At 43.9% G+C, this 20,303-nt stretch overlaps 2 pseudogenes across 1 annotated transcript; both read left to right on the top strand.

The window, feature by feature from the left end:
- Window positions 1–694: 694 nt before the first annotated feature.
- LOC123150177 (ABC transporter C family member 10-like) lies at window positions 695–8,640 on the top strand (annotated as a pseudogene). Its single transcript, XR_006474990.1, has 13 exons — window positions 695–1,017; window positions 1,548–1,627; window positions 1,775–3,806; window positions 4,269–4,589; window positions 4,670–4,756; window positions 4,852–5,448; window positions 5,546–5,710; window positions 5,878–6,172; window positions 6,598–6,812; window positions 6,904–7,209; window positions 7,384–7,447; window positions 7,692–7,931; window positions 8,127–8,640. The product of XR_006474990.1 is annotated as an ABC transporter C family member 10-like (transcript).
- Window positions 8,641–8,981: 341 nt separating this feature from the next.
- Window positions 8,982–13,373, top strand: LOC123150176 (subtilisin-like protease SBT3.10; annotated as a pseudogene).
- The last annotated feature ends 6,930 nt before the right edge of the window (window positions 13,374–20,303 follow it).

Below are 20,303 nucleotides of genomic sequence, written 5' to 3'. Positions count from 1 at the left end.
TTGCCACATGAATTCTTTTTCTTTTTCTTTGGGATATGGTTCTGTTGACTCAGTTCAGGCTAAGGTGATGCTTTTTGAATTAAGTCGCTCTCCGTCAACCATTCATGCATGTGCGGAAGAAAACAAATTAGGGAGAATCTAGTGCAGAAGTTTGATACGATCTCATCTCATTGGAGAAGGAAAGCTTGATGTTGATCTCATATGCCTGTTTTGACTGAACGGGGCTATTGGTGTTTTATTGTTCTTATTATTGGTTTATTATCACTATCATCGTGTTATTATTATCAAATTCTCAATTATTTTTGGAACCACATCAATTAGCCTAAAGTTGAGGTATTGGAAGTGCACAAACTGTAGCCACATTTAATTGTAGCATTTAGTTTGTACTTATGCACGAGTGATGTTGATAGAAGACAACAACTATCTGATCAAAATTTGAAAGGTACTGTATGTGAGATTTGAAGAAATATAGCAGCCAACAATTGATTGTTTTTTGACAATAGACTACCAACAATTGTTTGTTTTTTCCACGATATACCACCAACAATTGATTGCGTTTAAAAAAAAAATCCAACCACAGGTTGGTTCGAAAACAAGAACTAAATTGACACTACTCGTAAAAGTGAACCTTCTTCCCCGAAGAGAAAAATAGTCAATCATCCGGTCCACGTGTGCGGTTACCAGGGTAGGTCGTCGCGGTCGCGATGGTCGGCTGGCGGCGGAGAAGCGATGCGGGGCACGGCACGCCCGGCAGCCACAGGCAGGACGCCGCGACGACGCGAGCAGTGACGAACGCGAGTGCCCGCGTGCGCTCCGTCGCTCTCCCCTCCTGTCGTCATCTAGCGCCGTGGCTCCTACCACCTCCGGCCCCCCACTGATGAAAAGGCCCGCGGCCCGCCGAGCACTGGGGCAGCAGCTAGTGAGTGGCCTGCCGCCGTTCGTCCGTCCGCGCGTCACCACATCGGGGAGCTCGCGGTCGGTGACGACGGCGAGGAGGCCGCCGTGGCCGCCAGAAAGGTCAGTGCTGCCGCCATTGCCCATTGCTCACCTAGTCAAGGAGGAATTGGTTTCCTGGAAATAAAAGGGGAAAAGTTACTTCTTGACTGGCGGCGTCAATGCGGAAGGGGGTCTAGGCTTGGGGTTTTCTCTTCCGTGTTTGGCGCTCGCGCATTGTCCTGATTCTGTCCGATTCCTCGCAGATTATATTCAGTTTCATGGTTTCTTCAGTTTCAGTAGTTGCAGGATCTGTGGCTGCTTTGATTTCGTGAGGTTGTGTGACCATGGGATCTGTGGCTGCTTTAATTTCATATAGGTTGTGGGATCTTGCTTCAGTTATTGGTCAGTTGCTCATGGAAAACAGTGCAGCTTTGTGGTTCCCTGATTTTCGCGCCTCACTGTGGTCTTTGCATTGTGAATCGTGGGAAGATCTGTGATTACATACAAACATTTCTAATCTTGCTCAGTGGTGTTTTCAGTCTCTGTTCTTTGTCCGTTTTCTTCACCTGTTCTAATGTTCTTTATTCTGACTAGTTCATGGGTTGCTGCAGGTTCTGATTTCTGAAGAGCACCAGATCCACTCTCCTCGGCAGCAGTGCATTCGAGATTACACTGATGGGGTTCCTCACAAGTTAGTCCTCTCTCCACATTTCTCATGCTACATCATTTTTTTAGCATATATAGCCACATCTTTGTTGCTACCTTTTGACAGTCAACCTTGCTGTTGGGGATTAAACCAAGCTGGGAATCTCACTCCGATACTTGGCCATTACTTCAGGTTCTTGGATTATGAACTTGTGCGGGAGCCCAGTATGCTCCAACCAAGATGTACTTTCATGTGCATTCAACGGAATATTCGACTCTTCCACTTGCACGAATCATCTGGTGGCGATTGGCATCGGCATGCTGCTCATACTTGTGCTCACACTCCATTTACTTGTCCAAATTCCGAAGAGCAGAGCATCTATGCGGCAACTCTTCACACTCAGTTCACCACTACAGTGGCTGCAGTATTGTTCAGTGGCTGCTTGGGTTTGGTTTATCTTGGCCTAGGACTCTCGATGCTGGACAACATCGTCAATCAGGATGCTTCTGTTTACCCGCCACACTGGTGGCTTGTGACATTATCTCAAGGATTCAATTTGATCTGTTCCAGCTTTGCTTTCAGCATCAGGCCTCGGTTTCTTGGAGCTGCATTTGTTAAACTTTTTTCTGTTTTGGTGACCACGTATGCAGCATTCATAGGTTGTTCCTCAGTGGTTGGCATTGTTGCAAAGAAGGCAATTACCATTAAGGCTTGCTTGGATGTTCTGTCCCTACCAGATGCATTTCTCCTTTTACTTTATGGCGTTCGGTGCAGCCATGACGAAGAGGGTTACCAAGGAAATGGAAATGCTTTATACAAGCCCCTGAACGCCGAGGCAGATGGTGAGATGGCTGATTCTGACAGTCAAGTGACTCTTTTTGCCAAAGCTGGTTTTTTCAGCAAGATGTCATTCTGGTGGTTAAATCATTTGATGAAGATGGGTTACAAGAAGCCTCTCGAGGACAAAGATGTGCCGCTTTTACAAACCACAGACCTAGCACATAACCAGTACTTGATATTCTTGGCGAAGCTGAACAGCAAGCAGTCCCAGTCAAATGCCACACCATCACTCTTGTGGACCATTGTTTCTTGTCACAAGCGTGGGATCATGGTCTCAGGTTTCTTTGCTTTGCTCAAGGTGCTCACCTTATCTATAGGCCCATTGCTTCTCAAGGCATTCATCAATGTATCAGTTGGGAAAGGGACCTTCAAATATGAAGGCTTTGTGCTGGCTGCGACATTGTTCATTTGCAAATGTTGTGAATCTTTGTCAGAGAGGCAGTGGTATTTCCGTACTCGGAGATTAGGACTCCAAGTGAGGTCATTGCTATCAGCAGCTATTTATAAGAAGCAACAGAAGCTATCAAACTCCGCAAAAATGCAGCACTCTTCTGGACAGATTATGAACTATGTGACAGTTGATGCCTACCGGGTTGGGGAATTCCCGTACTGGTTCCACCAAACGTGGACAACAACTATTCAACTTTGCATTGCTCTGGCAATTCTGTACAATGCAGTTGGTGCTGCAGCGGTCTCATCGTTAGCTGTTATCATTATCACCGTAGTTGGTAATGCTCCATTGGCGAAACTACAGAACAAATTTCAGAGTAAGCTTATGGAAGCACAAGATGTGAGATTGAAGGCCATGTCTGAGTCATTAGTTCATATGAAGATCTTGAAGCTTTATGCATGGGAAGCTCACTTCAAGAAGGTCATCGAGGGGTTGAGGGAGGTTGAGTATAAGTGGTTGTCAGCATTCTTGCTTAGGAGGGCATACAACAGTATCGTGTTCTGGTCATCACCTGTTTTAGTTTCAGCGGCAACCTTTCTAACATGCTATCTTTTGAAAATCCCTCTTGACGCTAGCAACGTCTTCACCACTGTAGCAACTCTGCGTCTTGTGCAGGAGCCAGTTAGATCAATACCAATTGTTATCGCAGTTGCAATACAAGCTAAGGTTGCTTTCACTCGGATATCAAAGTTCCTTGATGCACGTGAGCTGAATGGGCAAGTTAGGAAGAAATACCGTGTGGGCACCGATTATCCAATAGCGATGAACTCATGCAGTTTCTCCTGGGATGAGAATCCATCAAAACCAACTCTAAACAATATAAATCTGGTTGTCAAAGCTGGAGAAAAGATTGCAATTTGTGGAGAGGTAGGATCAGGAAAATCAACACTTTTGGCTGCTGTACTCGGAGAGGTCCCCAAAACTGAAGGCACGGTATGCTTTTCTATTGCCTTCATCTTTTTTATGAAGTAGAAAATCAAATGGCTGTCAATTTGTGAGGTTTTGATGTACTTCTGTTATCCCTTTTGGGTTTTCTCATGCACGAAAAAAGCTGTTGCTTTTGTAATTTATTTTTTACATTCATTATGTTCCTTTTTTTATCAGCTTGCAGATTCTGTATCATGATAAAATTTGCCATTGTACTGCAAGTACAAGTGCCATATTCATCGGGCATTGGGCAACATAGTATTGCTCTGTGTGGTTAAGAACCTTAATTTGGCTAGTTTCCAATTTCTTTATCGAAGTACCGCCTGTTCACAACTGCATCTTGTTTGATTTTGCCAAGTTGTTATGATAATTTTGGTTGATAATAGTTGCCATCATAAAGTAGACTCGTCATTTCCTTTTCTGTAAGAACTTAATATCAGATCATTAATCTTTGTGTACGTATTTCAGATTCAAGTCTGTGGAAGAATAGCATATGTTTCTCAGACTGCATGGATCCAAACAGGAACTATACAAGATAATATCCTCTTTGGATCTTTGATGGACAGACAAATGTACCAAGAAACACTTGCAAGGTGCTCGTTGCTCAAGGACCTTGAAATGCTGCCATTCGGCGATCTTACTCAAATTGGGGAGAGAGGAATAAATCTCAGTGGTGGTCAGAAGCAGCGTGTTCAGCTTGCTCGTGCATTATACCAGAATGCCGACATCTATCTTCTTGATGACCCTTTCAGTGCTGTCGATGCCCATACAGCAACAAGTCTCTTTAATGTAAGAATTGTATCAGTAGGAGTAGATTGTATTCCTATCTTATTATGAATTGTGTAATAAAGCTCTTACTTGCGTGACAGGATTATGTCATGGGTATTCTGTCAGACAAGACTGTTCTTTTGGTGACCCACCAAGTGGATTTTCTACCTGGATTTGACTCCATTCTGGTCTCTTTCTCTCTCATGATTTAATATATTTTGTTTGTAGTGAGATGTATTTATATTTGTCGATTTCGTCTAAAACTAGTGATAATTTTTGGCAGTTAATGTCAGATGGGGTGGTTATTCGGTCTGCATCTTATCACGATTTATTGTCAGATTGCCAAGAATTTAAATATCTTGTAAATGCCCATAAAGATACTACTGGTGTTTCAGATCTTAACAATATGGCCCATCACAGAGCAAAGGATTTGCCAATAAAGGAGACAGATGGTATTCATGGAAACAGATATATAGAGTCTGTGAAGCCATCACCAGTAGATCAACTGATCAAAACAGAGGAAAGAGAATCAGGGGACGCAGGTCTTAAGCCTTATATCCTATACCTGCGCCAGAAAAAAGGCTTCCTGTATGCCTCCCTTTCTGTCATGTCTCACATAATTTTCATAGCTGGGCAAATATCACAGAATTCATGGATGGCCGCTAATGTCCAAAATCCTGATGTTAGTGCACTGAAGTTAATTTCTGTGTACATTGTTATTGGAGTTTGCACGGTGTTCTTTGTGCTATCAAGATCTATATTCTTCGTTGTTCTTGGGATGCAGACTTCAAGATCCTTATTTTCCCAGCTACTTAATTCATTGTTCCGTGCACCAATGTCCTTCTTTGATTCTACTCCTCTAGGCAGGGTTCTTAGCCGGGTAAAAATTCTCAAACAAACACAACTATATGAACTACAATTCAGTTTAACGTTACAAGGTTTTATATTAATGGATCAACCCTCCCCCCAACCTGCAGGTCTCTTCAGATTTAAGCATCATTGACCTTGATGTTCCATTTGCATTGATGTTTGGCTTTAGTTCCAGCTTAAATGCGTATAGCAATCTGGGGGTATTGGCTGTTGTTACATGGCAAGTTCTGTTTGTATCATTGCCAATGATAGTTTTGGCAATTCGGTTACAGGTAATCTTGTGGCCTTTTTCTGTATGGCTAAACGCCTAAACCCCCTTTCTTTGGTTATTTCATTCACCAAATGATATGCTGCTATTTTCACCCAGGAGGTAAAGTTCGTCTACTTTTTTCGTTTCACAATTCCCGTTGGCTGACATTTCATATGTTTGTTCATGCAGAGGTACTACTTAGCCTCGGCTAAGGAATTGATGCGTATCAATGGCACTACCAAGTCTGCTCTAGTAAATCACTTAGGTGAATCGATCTCAGGGGCTATAACAATACGTGCCTTTGAGGAAGAAGGTCGTTTCTTTGCTAAAAATCTGGAGTTAGTTGACAAGAATGCTGGTCCGTACTTTTTTAATTTTGCAGCAACTGAATGGTTGATTCAACGTCTGGAAATAATGAGTGCTGCGGTTCTTTCTTCTTCTGCTTTTGTCATGGCTCTTCTTCCTGCAGGAACTTTTAGCCCTGGTATGTAGCTTATTCCAGGTACAAGCATCACATAGTTGTTTCATGTGCTGCACATATTTATGGCAGCTTACAAGCTGTATGACGATTGATCATTGCATTCATCTGATTTGCAATGAATCGTTATTTTGCACTGCAAAAGCTTTTTTGTTTGTTTCCATAGGCTCCTGGTATTAGGTGTTACGAAGGCTCTACTTCGTTATGAAAGCCTACTTTCTTTGTCAAATAGAGTTACAGAATCCTTCTGCATAACGGCGAATGGCTCGAAACCCTAGTGGAGGATACCCAATTTTCCATTTAGTAACACGTTATACGCTCAATGTCTATGTGCCACTGTCATTATAAATATACATTTAATATGCACTGGATTATAAAGAAATCAACATTATCCTCAGAAAACTAATTACTTTTTACCATACTTGGCACAGGTTTTGTTGGAATGGCATTGTCCTACGGCCTTTCCCTAAATAATTCCTTTGTTAGCTCTATTCAAAAGCAATGTGACCTTGCAAACAAAATAATATCTGTGGAACGGGTGAACCAGTACATGGACATTCCGAGTGAAGCAGCAGAAGTTATTGAAGAAAACCGACCAGCACCAGATTGGCCCCAGGTTGGCAGTGTGGAGCTTAAAGATTTGAAGGTAAGCAAATATAAAATATGCATGTATGCCTGACTAGGGCGAAACCCTTCAAATATTCTGACAGATGTGTGTGATTGGTTTTCATTGACAGATTAGGTATAGGGAAGATACTCCCCTTGTACTACATGGAATCACTTGCAAGTTTCAAGGTAGAGATAAAATTGGTATAGTTGGTCGAACAGGAAGTGGCAAGACAACTTTAATTGGTGCATTGTTTCGCCTTGTTGAACCTGCTGAAGGGGAAATAATTATAGACTCTGTGAACATCAGTAAAATAGGCTTACATGACCTGCGTTCACGTTTGGGCATCATTCCACAAGATCCAACACTTTTTCAGGGTACAGTAAGATATAATCTAGATCCTCTTGGGCAGTTCTCAGATCAACAAATATGGGAGGTAAGACATGTTATGTATCTACAATTTCAGAACAGTAAGCTCCTTGTCTGATTGGGATGAATAAACTGATTAGTGGGCCTGTCAAACGATAAGTCCATTCTCTGTTATATGCCATACGTGCATTTGGAAAAAGAACCCATTAAATCGGTTAATTCATATGCTGTTCGGTTGCAGGTTCTTGACAAATGCCAACTTCTTGAAGCTGTCCGGGAGAAGGAACAGGGATTGGATTCACTTGGTAGGAAACCTCACTGTACCTATGATTTAATTTCTGGATTTCATTTTATGCCCCTAACAAAATAGGATAGCATATTACAATTCTGCTTCAGTCTTTTGATTTTATGCCCCTAACCAATTAGAATACATGCGCCAATAAATCTGTCAAACTGCTTGTAGTACTAGGCGTATGAGTCGGATCAGTTTGCTAGCATGATGTCTGGAATTGTGTTCTTCATAGTACTGATCTATATCTTTCCATACAGTCGCGGAAGACGGGTCGAACTGGAGCATGGGCCAAAGGCAGCTCTTTTGCTTGGGCCGCACACTTTTGAAAAGGTGCAGGATCTTAGTTCTTGATGAAGCCACGGCCTCTATAGATAATGCAACTGATGCCGTCCTTCAGAAAACGATCCAGTCAGAATTCAAACATTGCACCGTTATTACTGTTGCACACCGTATACCAACAGTTATGGGCTGTGACATGGTACTTGCAATAAGTGATGGTATGTATGTTCCTCTTATTGCCAACTTATTGGTTCTGCAACATAGTATTCCATACTAATGTGGGAAACTAGCGGAGTATGACAACTTATTGGTTCTGCAACCTATTGGTTTCTCTTATTGCCAACTTACTGGTTCTGCAACTTATTGGTTCCGCAGCATAGTATTCCATACTAATGATCTGCATACATTTCCAGGGAAAGTAGTGGAGTATGACAAGCCCATGAAGCTCATGGAAACTGAGGGATCTCTCTTCCGTGAGCTGGTCAACGAGTACTGGTCATACACATCGAACGGAAACGTTTAGAAGAGATTTCTTACAGTGTGTGTTCACTGCTGCAGTTTCCCAGGAGATATGCTAGAATTAGTTTCAGAAAAAGGATATGCTGGCCTCGACAAGAGAACAAAAGAGATGCAGTAATCTCTCGACATACCTCTATTTGGGATCGGAAGAAAATACAGTGCAATCTCAGTTATTGCCTGGAAAATTCTTTTGCTATCAATTACTACCTGAAATTATGAGCTACATATAGTTTAGCTTATGCTCGTTGGTGTTGCCACTCTTCAGAAGCGCTGAGGCTGAATAGAATAAGCCCATGAACATTCCTTCGCTCCAGTGATCGGATGTAGGAGGCTATTTGAGAGGAATTACAAATTTGTAACCCTGCTGTCACCATTAATACATTGTTGGAACTGCTTATAGGAGACAAATGGAGGGATGGCCTATTGTTCGTAGCCAAGTTATATAGTTTGTATACATTATTTTGCAGCACCGTCTTTGGAAGCTCCTGGGGATTGCTAAGATGGACAGAGGGGCGCTGGGACCTAACCATGGCGATGCTCGACCGGAGGCGAGGAAGACAACCGCAACTTAGGTGATTTATGGCCTTATGGAGCGATTCCTTCTGCTCGAATGATTGCAAATGGTGGTTAGTGGCAGTGAGCTCTGGATGCTGATTGGGTCGCAGTGCATTCAGAGGTGGAGTGGCGGAGGTTCGGCAAGGCCCGGGTGGCATTAGGGGGGGGGGGGGGGGGGGGAGGGAGGGAGGACGTCTGGAAAAAAAAAGGAGGGGTCAAGGAGGTAGTTGCTGGGTTCAAGATGTAGTAATGGGACATGACGATGCCTAGACTCCCCGATCCCGCCTCTCGATTTGGGGACAGACCGAGTGATTTTGGTAGGAGTCCACATTGGAGGTCTAAAGTGTCTGAACCATCCGGTTCAGACATTTGAGGCCGGAGTAGGTGTCTGCATTGGAGATGCCCTAAGCAATGGTCTAACAGACCACATCACACATGTGGGTAGCAACTTCAGAATTGATGAAATTGAGTTCAAATCGAAAAGAAAAAAATGGTTTTATATTGAAACAAGGGTAAAACTGTGTAGGTCCGAAATCTAAGAGTAGTGGGAACCAACCAAGGGCATAAGCCTAAAAAACCTAAAATGATTGTCCTGGCATCAAAGCGGCCCATCCTGTTTCATGCCCAACTTACCGCGGAAAATTGTTTGAAAGACGATGATCAGGTCATTACGTCAGATACCAGAATATTTATATCCGGTTAGCTGTTTAATCCTGGCAGACCTGATCAAAGCACGGTGCTTCTTCTCTGATGGAAAAGGCACGGTGCTTTGTATACAGACAAGGATCTATATATGGTCTTCCTTGCGGACGTGTGTGTCACCTAGCAAGTAGCAACACAAACAATCCCTTAAAAGGGAAGGAAACAGCTCGCACACAAATTCGTCTGAACTGTTCTTGTGCCTCCATGCTTGTTCTTGTTCCTGGCTGCTATATATACACACAGGGAGAAGCGATCGAGGGAACACTCTTCTCGAAGCCAGATATGGATTCCAGAACAGCATTCTGCGGCGCTCTGCTACTGCTGGTGACGCTGCTGCCTCTTTCAGCCAGCGCGCCGAGCAAAGTAAGATCCATGCTCGATTCCTCTTCGCACAGCATTTATCTTATCTTCTTTCCAATCTTTTACTGAGAACATTTTCTTGTTGAAATTTCAGCTCTACATTGTGTATATGGGGGAGAAGAAACATGATGACCCGTCCGTGGTCATCGCGTCGCACCATGACATGCTAATATCTGTTTTTGGGAGGTACTACTGGCTATGAGTTTCATGTCGCATCATAGATGTGTTAGCAGGAAACAGTCGTGATTTGCTCACCTCCCTTTTGTTTTATTATTACTTGAAACAGCAAGGATGAAGCCGTGAGGCCGATAGTTTACAGTTACAAGCATGGATTTTCTGGGTTCGCGGCTATGCTAACAAAATCTCAAGCTGTGGCAATCGCAAGTAAGTAATTGTCAACCCTTTTTTTTATAAGACGGGGTTAAGCCCCCAGCCTCTCCATCATCATTGCCATTTACACAACCATATTTGTTTGGAGTATGATTATTAATTGTCAGTCCGGAGGTGGCATGAGCTTGCTATCTTTATATCAACTTGCATGATCGAAATGAACTAATGAACATACTATGAATGTAGAATTTCCTGAAGTTGTCTCTGTGAACACTAATATTTTTCACAAAACGCACACAACTCGGAGCTGGGATTTCCTTGGCCTTGACTATAATCAACCGCCACAACAACCGGGGCTCCTCAAAAGAGCAAAGTATGGTGAAGATGTCATTGTGGGTGTGATCGATACAGGTTTGTAATCCCATCCTTAAGCTTAAATCCAAAACATGAGAAATCCCAAGGCCAGGAATCAATTAACCCCATGGATGTAAATGCTTCTTTATAGGCATATGGCCTGAATCACGAAGCTTTGATGACAACGGCTATGGCCCCGTGCCGGCACGGTGGAAAGGAAAATGCCAGAGTGGCGAGAAGTTCAACGCCACTAGTTGCAACAGAAAGATCATCGGTGCGCGGTGGTATGGCCGTGGCATCAGTGCCGAGTCATTAAAGATCGACTACAAGTCACCTAGGGACCTCAATGGCCATGGCACACACGTCGCCTCAACTATCGCCAGTGGGGAAGTGCAGGGCGTCAGCTATGGAGGCCTAGGCATGGGTGTGGCACGTGACGGAGCACCACGTGCACGACTTGGTATCTACAAGGTGTGCTGGCTGGATGAGGGTTGCCCTGACACGGCGGTCCTTGCTGCCATTGATGACGCTATACATGATGGGGTTGACGTCTTGTCGCTCTCTGTTGGAGGGGTTGGTCAGGAGTACTCTGGGACGTTGCATGCTGTGCAAAGAGGGATCTCTGTCGTGTTCACCGGAGGGAATGATGGCCCTGTGCCACAGACGGTGACGAATGCCGTGCCATGGGTTAAGACCGGTGGCCGCTAGCACGATTGACCGGTCTTTTCCGACCTTAATATTGCTTGGGAACAAAGAAAAGCTGGTGGTATGTACCAAACTATTTCACTCCTTTGTTTTAAAAAAGTATGTAAATCATTTCGTATATTTTCCATCTCTTAAGAAATATTACAGGGAAGTGTTACCTTGCCCTTCTCAAGGGATAGAAAAACCCCATGGAAAATATTAAAGAAAACAGGTGAAAATGTTATTGGATAAGACATGCTCCAATCCTGAAATAGTTCATATAAGATAGCATGAATGTGGAGGATTGGTCAATCAGGCTTTTCCCTATAATTTTACTAAATAATAACCTTTTGACTCTCTGAGCACGAAAGTGACGTTCAAACCAACCCGGGGAAAATAAATGGTTTGCTCCTCCTTTAATTTGTGATCAATTTCAAACGCAGGGACAAGCTCTAAATTACAATGCAGCTATAAATAACAGCGGCTCTCAGGCCCTTGTTTATGCTGGGAGGTAATGAAAGAAACCAGTCTCTTGATGACATTTGATTAATAGTAAATGCCGCGCTTTAGGACGAAACCATGTTCAATTTTAAAACTTTTGAGCAGCTGCGACCCGGAATCACTGGCCTTGGGCAATGTCACGGGCAAAACCGTCCTTTGTTATGCACCAGAAGAGGCATCGCGGTGGTCGCCCCAGTTAATACTCCCTTATGCCATCAATTCAATTATACTATTGAGTCCGGTGCGAAGGGCCTCATCTTCGCACAATATACCGCCAACAATCTTGACAGCCTGGTCGGGTGCGAGGGATTTATGCCTTGCGCTCTGGTGGATTTCGAGATCGCACATCGAATTTTCTCCTACTGGGACATGACTGAGTGAGAATTTGTCGAATTGTTGGAAACTGCAGTGTGAACATATTTGAACAGTCAGTTTGCCATCTCCTTATACAAGAACTAATTCATGTTTGTCATGTGTCTAGGAATCCGGTGGTGATGGTGTCTCCGGCTGTAAGTGTTGTTGGAAATGGGGTGTTGTCGCCGAGGGTCGCCTCGTTCTCCTCCAGAGGTCCAAGCCTATTGCTCCCTGGCATACTGAAGGTGTATATCATTATCAACTTAAGGCAAATAGTTGAATGTTTGTCACTGTTTGTTTGCTATCTAGCCTATCTAGTTTTTCAGAATTGAAGACTTACATACCTAATTCATGATAAAAATTAATGTTTTGACAGCCCGACATTACTGCTCCTGGCGTCAACATATTGGCAGCGGTACGCGGCTCCTACGTGTTCTATTCTGGGACATCAATGGCGTGCCCACATGTCTCCGCAGTGACTGCGATGCTCAAGTCGGTTCACCCTCAGTGGTCACCTGCCATGATCAAATCGGCCATCGTCACCACAGGTAGGAAAGTAATAACCAAAATATGTCAAAATAACTCATTTGAATATATGACTAACTTGATGATTCCTTGGCATTGGTTGAAGCATCTGTGACCGATCGTTTTGGCATGCCAATCCAAGCAGAAGCAGTCCCAAGGAAACTAGCCGACCCCTTCGACTTTGGTGGTGGACACATTGACCCAAATAGAGCCGTTGACCCTGGCTTGGTTTACGACATTGATGCAAGGGAGTACAACAAGTTTTTCAACTGCACCCTTGGATATTTAGGCGGCTGTGAGTCCTACTACCTCAATCTCAACCTCCCGTCAATTGCCGTGCCAGACCTCAAGGACCGTGTCATGCTTCGGCGCACCGTGACTAACATTGGGCCAGCGGAAGCAACATATCATTTAGTGGTTGAAGCTCCAGCGGGGATAGACGTGTCCGTAGAGCCATCTGTGATAAATTTCACCCAAAGCACTAGTAAAAGCGTGACGTTTATGGTGACATTCACAACAAGGCAGAGAGTACAAGGAGGATACACTTTTGGGAGCTTGACATGGTCAGACGGAAGTACCCACTCAGTGAGAATTCCTATTGCGGTACGGAATGTGATACAAGACTTTGTTGCAGATACATCTTAAGCTCATATTCTTTGTATTATACACATAATTTATGTATTCATGTGGTTGGCATAAGAAAATGTAGAAGAAACACTTTAATTTTGTACATCATCACAGGAAATGTTATACTGGAATAAAATACGATTCTTTGCTAAGGAGAGGTTTATTCACAAACTTTTACGAAAAATGAATTAATGAGAAAACCATGGATCATATCGACATGAAATAGACTAAGGGAGAACGAATGATCAAATCTCCGGAACCTTTCTTTCTGGATGAAAACGTTTCTAAACTGGAAGTGAAAAGAAATAAACATGATCAAATTTTCTTAGCTGGGCCAAAATCACCGAATTCATGAATGGCTGCTAATGTCCAAAATGCTCGTGTTAGTACATTGAAGTTAATTTAGATTTACATTGTAGTTTGCACGATTTCCTTTGTGATATCAAAATTTTTATGCCTTGTTGTCCTTGGGTCCAAACTTCAAGATCCTTATTTTTGCGTTTGTCAATTAATTGTTCTGAGCGCCCATGTCCATTTTAATTCTATTGCTCCAGATAGGATTCTTTGGCGGGTGAAAATAATAATCTAATACACATGAAAATTAGTTTAATAAAATTCGGTTTCACATTCCTTTTGTAATGATGGATTATCCCCCACCCTTACCTCGTCCTCGGTATGTCTCTTCCGATTTGAGTATCATTGACCTTAATGCCCCACTCCTCACGCTGGCTATGGAGGAGGTTGTGTGAGCCACCTGCGTGGGGATCCAAAGGTTGTCTCCCATCAACTCCTTCCGGCTATCAATTTCTCTTGGCGTTCTAAGTTCCACGAAATTTATGCCATATTATCCTGACACTTGACGGTCGACACCATCGCTAATCCTCGTCTAGGAGGGTTGTCGAGAGGTTGATTCTGCACACTAAGAGGGAGTTCCACCGCCATCAACTCTTTTCCTCTCATCTCCATCATGTTTCTTCCATCCATATGCAAGTAATCTGTTGTAGGCAGGTGGATGGGAATTTGACGATGCCAATCATATAGTAGTGCTAAGATTATAGGGTTTTGATACAACTTTGTTATGCTTAATGTCTACTAATAGGGCCCAAGTAACGTGGTATCATATATTAACCATATAAGTTTTCATGATGCCAATGTGTCTGGATTGTACCTGCAAGTGTGGTATGTACCTATTATAGCCTCAAAAGTGACCCCGAGGGTGACCGGGATATCAATGGGGAGTGTTGTGATTTGATGTTTCCATGTATTCACGAAGTGTTAATGTGTTGGTACGGTTGTCTCACAAAATGACGCCTTAATTACCCTTTGTTTAAACTATGATCACCGTGACATGGGAGGGTAGGACTATAGATGCTGGGCAAGCTCTTGTTCCTATAAATAAGCAAGTTCAACTACATACTAATACATGCCTACAAAAGTAGGAGAACATGAGCTTGGTTTTACATGCTTTGTTATGTGCACTATGATATGATTGATGATGTCTATGTAACGTCCCAATATCCATTCTCGGGCCTATGTTTTCCATAAATGTGTGTTCTCTTTAAATACTTGTTAGTTGGCTTTCTCAGTGAAAGAATTGAAAACCATGAGACGAGCTTAGAGAGGCGACCACATCACACTATGTCGGCTCGAACTACTGGATTTATATAATGTAATAGCTGGAGAAACGGATCAGCAAAACCAGTCTTTGCCCTTGTAAATTTATTTTTCGAAGAAAAAGTCTCTTGGAACTTTATTTGAAAACAGGCAAAGTTACATCTTTGAGTACATGCGATTATAGGAAAGTTGGCGGGTCTATATCCTTGACGTGCCCATGGAATATTTGAATGTGTCACGTTTGTCAACTTTGTTACGTATTACCTATACCGCCCGCGTTTGTAGAACGATTAAGACGCATGTGGAACGATTAAGACCCATGTGCAAAGCCGTGGAAGCTTGTTTGAAAGTCGACCAGGTCATTGCACGAGAGAGCATATAATTAATTAAGATCTATATCCGGTTTGGTACTAATAGCCGCCAGGACCTGATCAAAGCATGGTGCTTCTTCCTCATTACAAAAAGCACGGGGATTCCTATATAGACAAAAGGATTAGTCTTTGCTCCTCACGCGTGTGTGTCGCTGTCACCTAACTAACAACACTGAAACATTCCCTCTGAAATGAGAAAAAAGACACTCAAACAAATTGGTTTGAACTGTTCTTGCACCCCATCCTTATTGCTCCTGGCTGCTATATAGACACACAAACCGAACGAGGGAACACAATCACAACAACATAGCACTCTTCTCCAAGCAAGATATGGATTCCAGAACAGCATTCTACGGCTGTAACACCCTCGATGCGACTATATCTCCCACGTGTCGAGGCACGACTTAGAGGCATAATCGCATTGAAGGCATATGTCGCAAGTCAGGTAATCATCACAAACATCCCATGTAATAAAGATAATGAAAAGGGATAACATAGTTGGCTTACACTCCCACGTCAATCAAGTACATAAATAACATACATCATTCAAACACTCATGGCCCGACTACGGCGCCAAAATGAAAGATAACCCAACAAGCGACATGGTCCCGATCACCCCCAACAGGGCACCACTACTGATCATCAGGAAAGGAAACATAGTAACGCTGAGAGTCCTCGTCGAACTCCCACTTGAGCTCGTAAGCGTCACCTGGAGCGGAATCACCTGGACCTGCATTTGGTGTAATAGTAATCTGTGAGCCACAGGGACTCAGCAATCTCGCACCCTCGCGATCAAGACTATTTGAGCTTATAGGTAGGGTAAGGTAAATATATGTGGAGCTGCAGCAAGCGACTAGCATATATGGTGGCTAACTTATTCGCAAAAGAGAGCGAGAAAAGGAGGCAAAGCGCGAGCGAGAAACTAGAGAGCAACCTGCGCAAACATTACTCCAACACCGTGTCCACTTCCCGGACTCCGCCGAGAAGGGGCCATCACGGTAACACACACGGTTGATTCATTTTAATTAAATTAAGGTTCAAGTTATCTACAACTGGACATTAACAAATTTCCATCTGCCCATAACCGCGGGCACGGCTTTCGAAAGTTCAATCCCTGCAGGGAGTCCCAACTTAGCCCATGACAAGCTCTCACGGTCAACGAAGGAATAGACCTCCTCCCAAGACGTTCCGATCAGACTCGGTATCTCGGTTCTTCAAGACATTTCGACAGGTTAAAACTAAACCAACAACACCGCCCGAATGTGCCGACAAATTCCGATAGGAGCTGCACATATCTCGTTCTCAGGGCACACTCAGATAGGTCAAGCTACGAGTAAAACCAACCTTCGAGTTTCCCCGAGATGGCCCCGCAGGCTGCCTGGTTCGGACCAACACTCAGAGGAGCACTGGCCCGGGGGGCTAAAATAAGATGACCCTCGGGCTCCGGAAACCCAAGGGAAAAGAGGCTAGGTGGCAAATGGTAAAACCAAGGTTGGGCATTGCTGGAAAAGCTTTAATCAAGGCGAACTATCAAGGGGTTCCCATTATAACCCAACTGTTGGGGAACGTAGCAGAAATTCAAAATTTTCCTACGTGTCACCAAGATCTATCTTATGGAGAAACCAGCAACGAGGGGAAAGAGAGTGCATCTACATACCCTTGTAGATCGCTATGCGGAAGCGTTCAAGAGAACGGGGTTGAAGGAGTCGTACTCGTCGTGATCCAAATCACCGGAGATCCTAGTGCCGAACGGACGGCACCTCCGCGTTCAACACACGTACAGCCCGATGACGTCTCCCATGCCTTGATCCAGCAAGGAGAGAGGGAGAGGTTGAAGAAGACTCCATCCAGCAGCAGCACAACGGCGTGGTGGTGGTGGAGGAGCGTGGTACTCCAGCAGGGCTTCGCCAAGCACCGCAAGAGACGAGGAGGAGAGAGGTAGGGCTGCACCAGGGAGAGATCAAATCGCATGTGTTGGGCAGCCCAAAACCCCACTATTTATAGGAGGAGGGGAAGAGGGTGCGCCCCCTCTAGGGTTCCCACCCCTAGGGGGGGGGGGCGGCATCCCTAGATGGGAAAAAGGGGGGGCGGCCAAGAGGGGGAGAGGGGGGCGCCCCCTAGGGTGGGCCTTAGGCCCATATGAGCCTAGGGTTTCCCCTTCTCCTCCAAGCTGCGCCTTTGGGCCTTGTGGGAGGCACACCAGCCCACTCAGGGGCTGGTCCCTTACCACTCTTGGCCCATGCAAGCCTCCGGGGCTGGTGGCCCCACTTGGTGGACCCCCGGGACCCTCCCGATGGTCCCGGTACGTTACTGATAAAACCCAAAACTTTTCCGGTGACCAAAACAGGACTTCCCATATATAAATCTTTACCTCCGGACCATTCCGGAACTCCTCGTGACGTCCGGGATCTCATCCGGGACTCCGAACAACATTCGGTAAACACATACAAACTTCCTTTATAACCCTAGCGTCATCGAACCTTAAGTGTGTAGACCCTACGAGTTCGGGAATCATGCAGACATGACCGAGACGTTCTCCGGTCAATAACCAACAGCGGGATCTGGATACCCATGTTGGTTCCCACATGTTCCACGATGATCTCATCGGATGAACCACGATGTCGAGGATTCGATCAATCCCGTATTCAATTCCCTTTGTCTAGCGGTATTGTACTTGCCCGAGATTCGATCGTCGGTATCCCGATACCTTGTTCAATCTCATTACCGGCAAGTCTCTTTACTCGTTCCGTAACACATCATCCCGTGATCAACTCCTTGATCACATTGTGCACATTATGATGATGTCCTACCGAGTGGGCCCAGAGATACCTCTCCGTCACACGGAGTGACAAATCCCAGTCTCGATTCGTGCCAACCCAACAGACACTTTCGGAGATACCTGTAGTGTACCTTTATAGCCACCTAGTTACGTTGTGACGTTTGGCACACCCAAAGTATTCCTACGGTATCCGGGAGTTGCACAATCTCATGGTCTAAGGAAATGATACTTGACATTAGAAAAGCTTTAGCATACGAACTACACGATCTTTGTGCTAGGCTTAGGATTGGGTCTTGTCCATCACATCATTCTCCTAATGATGTGATCCTGTTATCAACGACATCCAATGTCCATGGTCAGGAAACCGTAACCATCTATTGATCAACGAGCTAGTCAACTAGAGGCTTACTAGGGACATGGTGTTGTCTATGTATCCACACATGTATCTGAGTTTCCTATCAATACAATTCTAGCATGGATAATAAACGATTATCATGAACAAGGAAATATAATAATAATCAATTTATTATTGCCTCTAGGGCATATTTCCAACAGTCTCCCACTTGCACTAGAGTCAATAATCTAGTTCACATCAATATGTGATTAACACTCAAGGTCACATCCCCATGTGACTAACACCCAAAGAGTTTACTAGAATCAATAATCTAGTTCACATCATCATGTGATTAAGACTCAATGAGTTCTGGGTTTGATCATGTTTTGCTTGTGAGAGAGGTTTTAGTCAACGGGTCTGTAACATTCAGATCCGTATGTACTTCGCAAATCTCTAGGTCATATTATAAATGCTGCTTCCACGCTCCACTTGGAGCTATTCCAAATGGTTGCTCCACTATACGTATCCGGTTTGCTATTCAGAGTCATTCGGATAGGTGTTAAAGCTTGCATCGATGTAACCCTTTACGCCGAACTCTTTATCACCTCCATAATCGAGAAACATGTCCTTATTACTCCAAGGACAATTTTTGACCGCTATCTAATGATCCACTACTGGATCACTTTTGTACCCTCTTGCCAGACATGTGGCAAGGCACACATCAGGTGCGGTACTCAGCATGGCATACCGTATAGAGCCTATGACAAAAGCATAGGGGACGACATTCGTCCTTTCTCTTTCTTCCGCCGTGGTCGAGCTTTAAGTCTTAACTTCATACCTTACAACTCAGGCAAGAACTCCTTCTTTGACTGATCCATCTTGAACACCTTCAAGATCATGTCAAGGTATGTGCTCATTTGAAAGTACCATTAAGCGTTTTGATCTATCCTTATAGATCTTGATGCTCAACGTTCAAGTAGCTTAATCCAGGCTTTCCATTGAAAAACACTTTTCAAATAACTCTGCATGCTTTCTAGAAATTCTACATCATTTCCGATCAACAACATGTTAACAACACACACTCATCGGAAATTCTATAGTGCTCCCACTCACTTCTTTGCAAATACAAGTTTCTCATAAACTTTGTATACACCCAAAATCTTTGATCATCTCATCAAAGCATACATTCCAACTCCGAGATGCTTACTCCAGTCCTTAGAAGGATTGCTGAAGCTTTGCATACTTATTAGCATCTTTCAGGATTGACAAAACATTCCGGTTGTATCACATACAACCTTTCCTCAAGAAAAACGTCGAGGAAACCATGTTTTTTGACATCCTATCTGCAAGATTTCATAAATAGTGCAATAATCACTAATATAATTCCAACAGACTCTTAGCATCGCTACGAGTGAGAAAGTCTCATCATAGTCAACTCCTTGAACTTGTTGGAAAAAAACTTAACGACAAGTCGAGCTTTCTTAATGGTGATACTTACCATCATTGTCCGTCTTCCTTTTTAAAATCCATCTGTACTCAATAGCCTTACGACCATCGAGCCGTTCTGCCAAAGTCTACACTTTGTTTTCATACATGGATCCTCTCTTGGATTTTATGGCCTCGAGCCATTTATCGGAATCCGGGCCCACCATCGCTTCTCCATAGCTCGTAGGTTCATTGTTGTCTAGCAACATGACTTCCAAGACAGGATTATGTACCACTCTGAAGTAGTACGCATCCTTGTCATCCTACGAGGTTTGGGAGTGACTTGATCCGAAGTTTCATGATCAATATCATAAGCTTCCACTTCAATTGGTGTAGGTGCCACAGGAACAACTCTTTGTGCCCTACTATACACTAGTTGAAGTGACGGTTCAATAACCTCATCAAGTCTCCACCATCCTCCCACTCAATTCTTTCCAGAGAAACTTTTCCTCGAGAAAGGACCCGATTCTAGAAACAATCCCTTGTTGCTTTCGGA

The sequence above is a fragment of the Triticum aestivum genome, chromosome 7A, assembly GCF_018294505.1.
Source record: "Triticum aestivum cultivar Chinese Spring chromosome 7A, IWGSC CS RefSeq v2.1, whole genome shotgun sequence".
NCBI classification, from domain to species: Eukaryota; Viridiplantae; Streptophyta; class Magnoliopsida; order Poales; family Poaceae; genus Triticum; species Triticum aestivum.
This window is presented reverse-complemented; position numbering and strand designations above follow the sequence as displayed.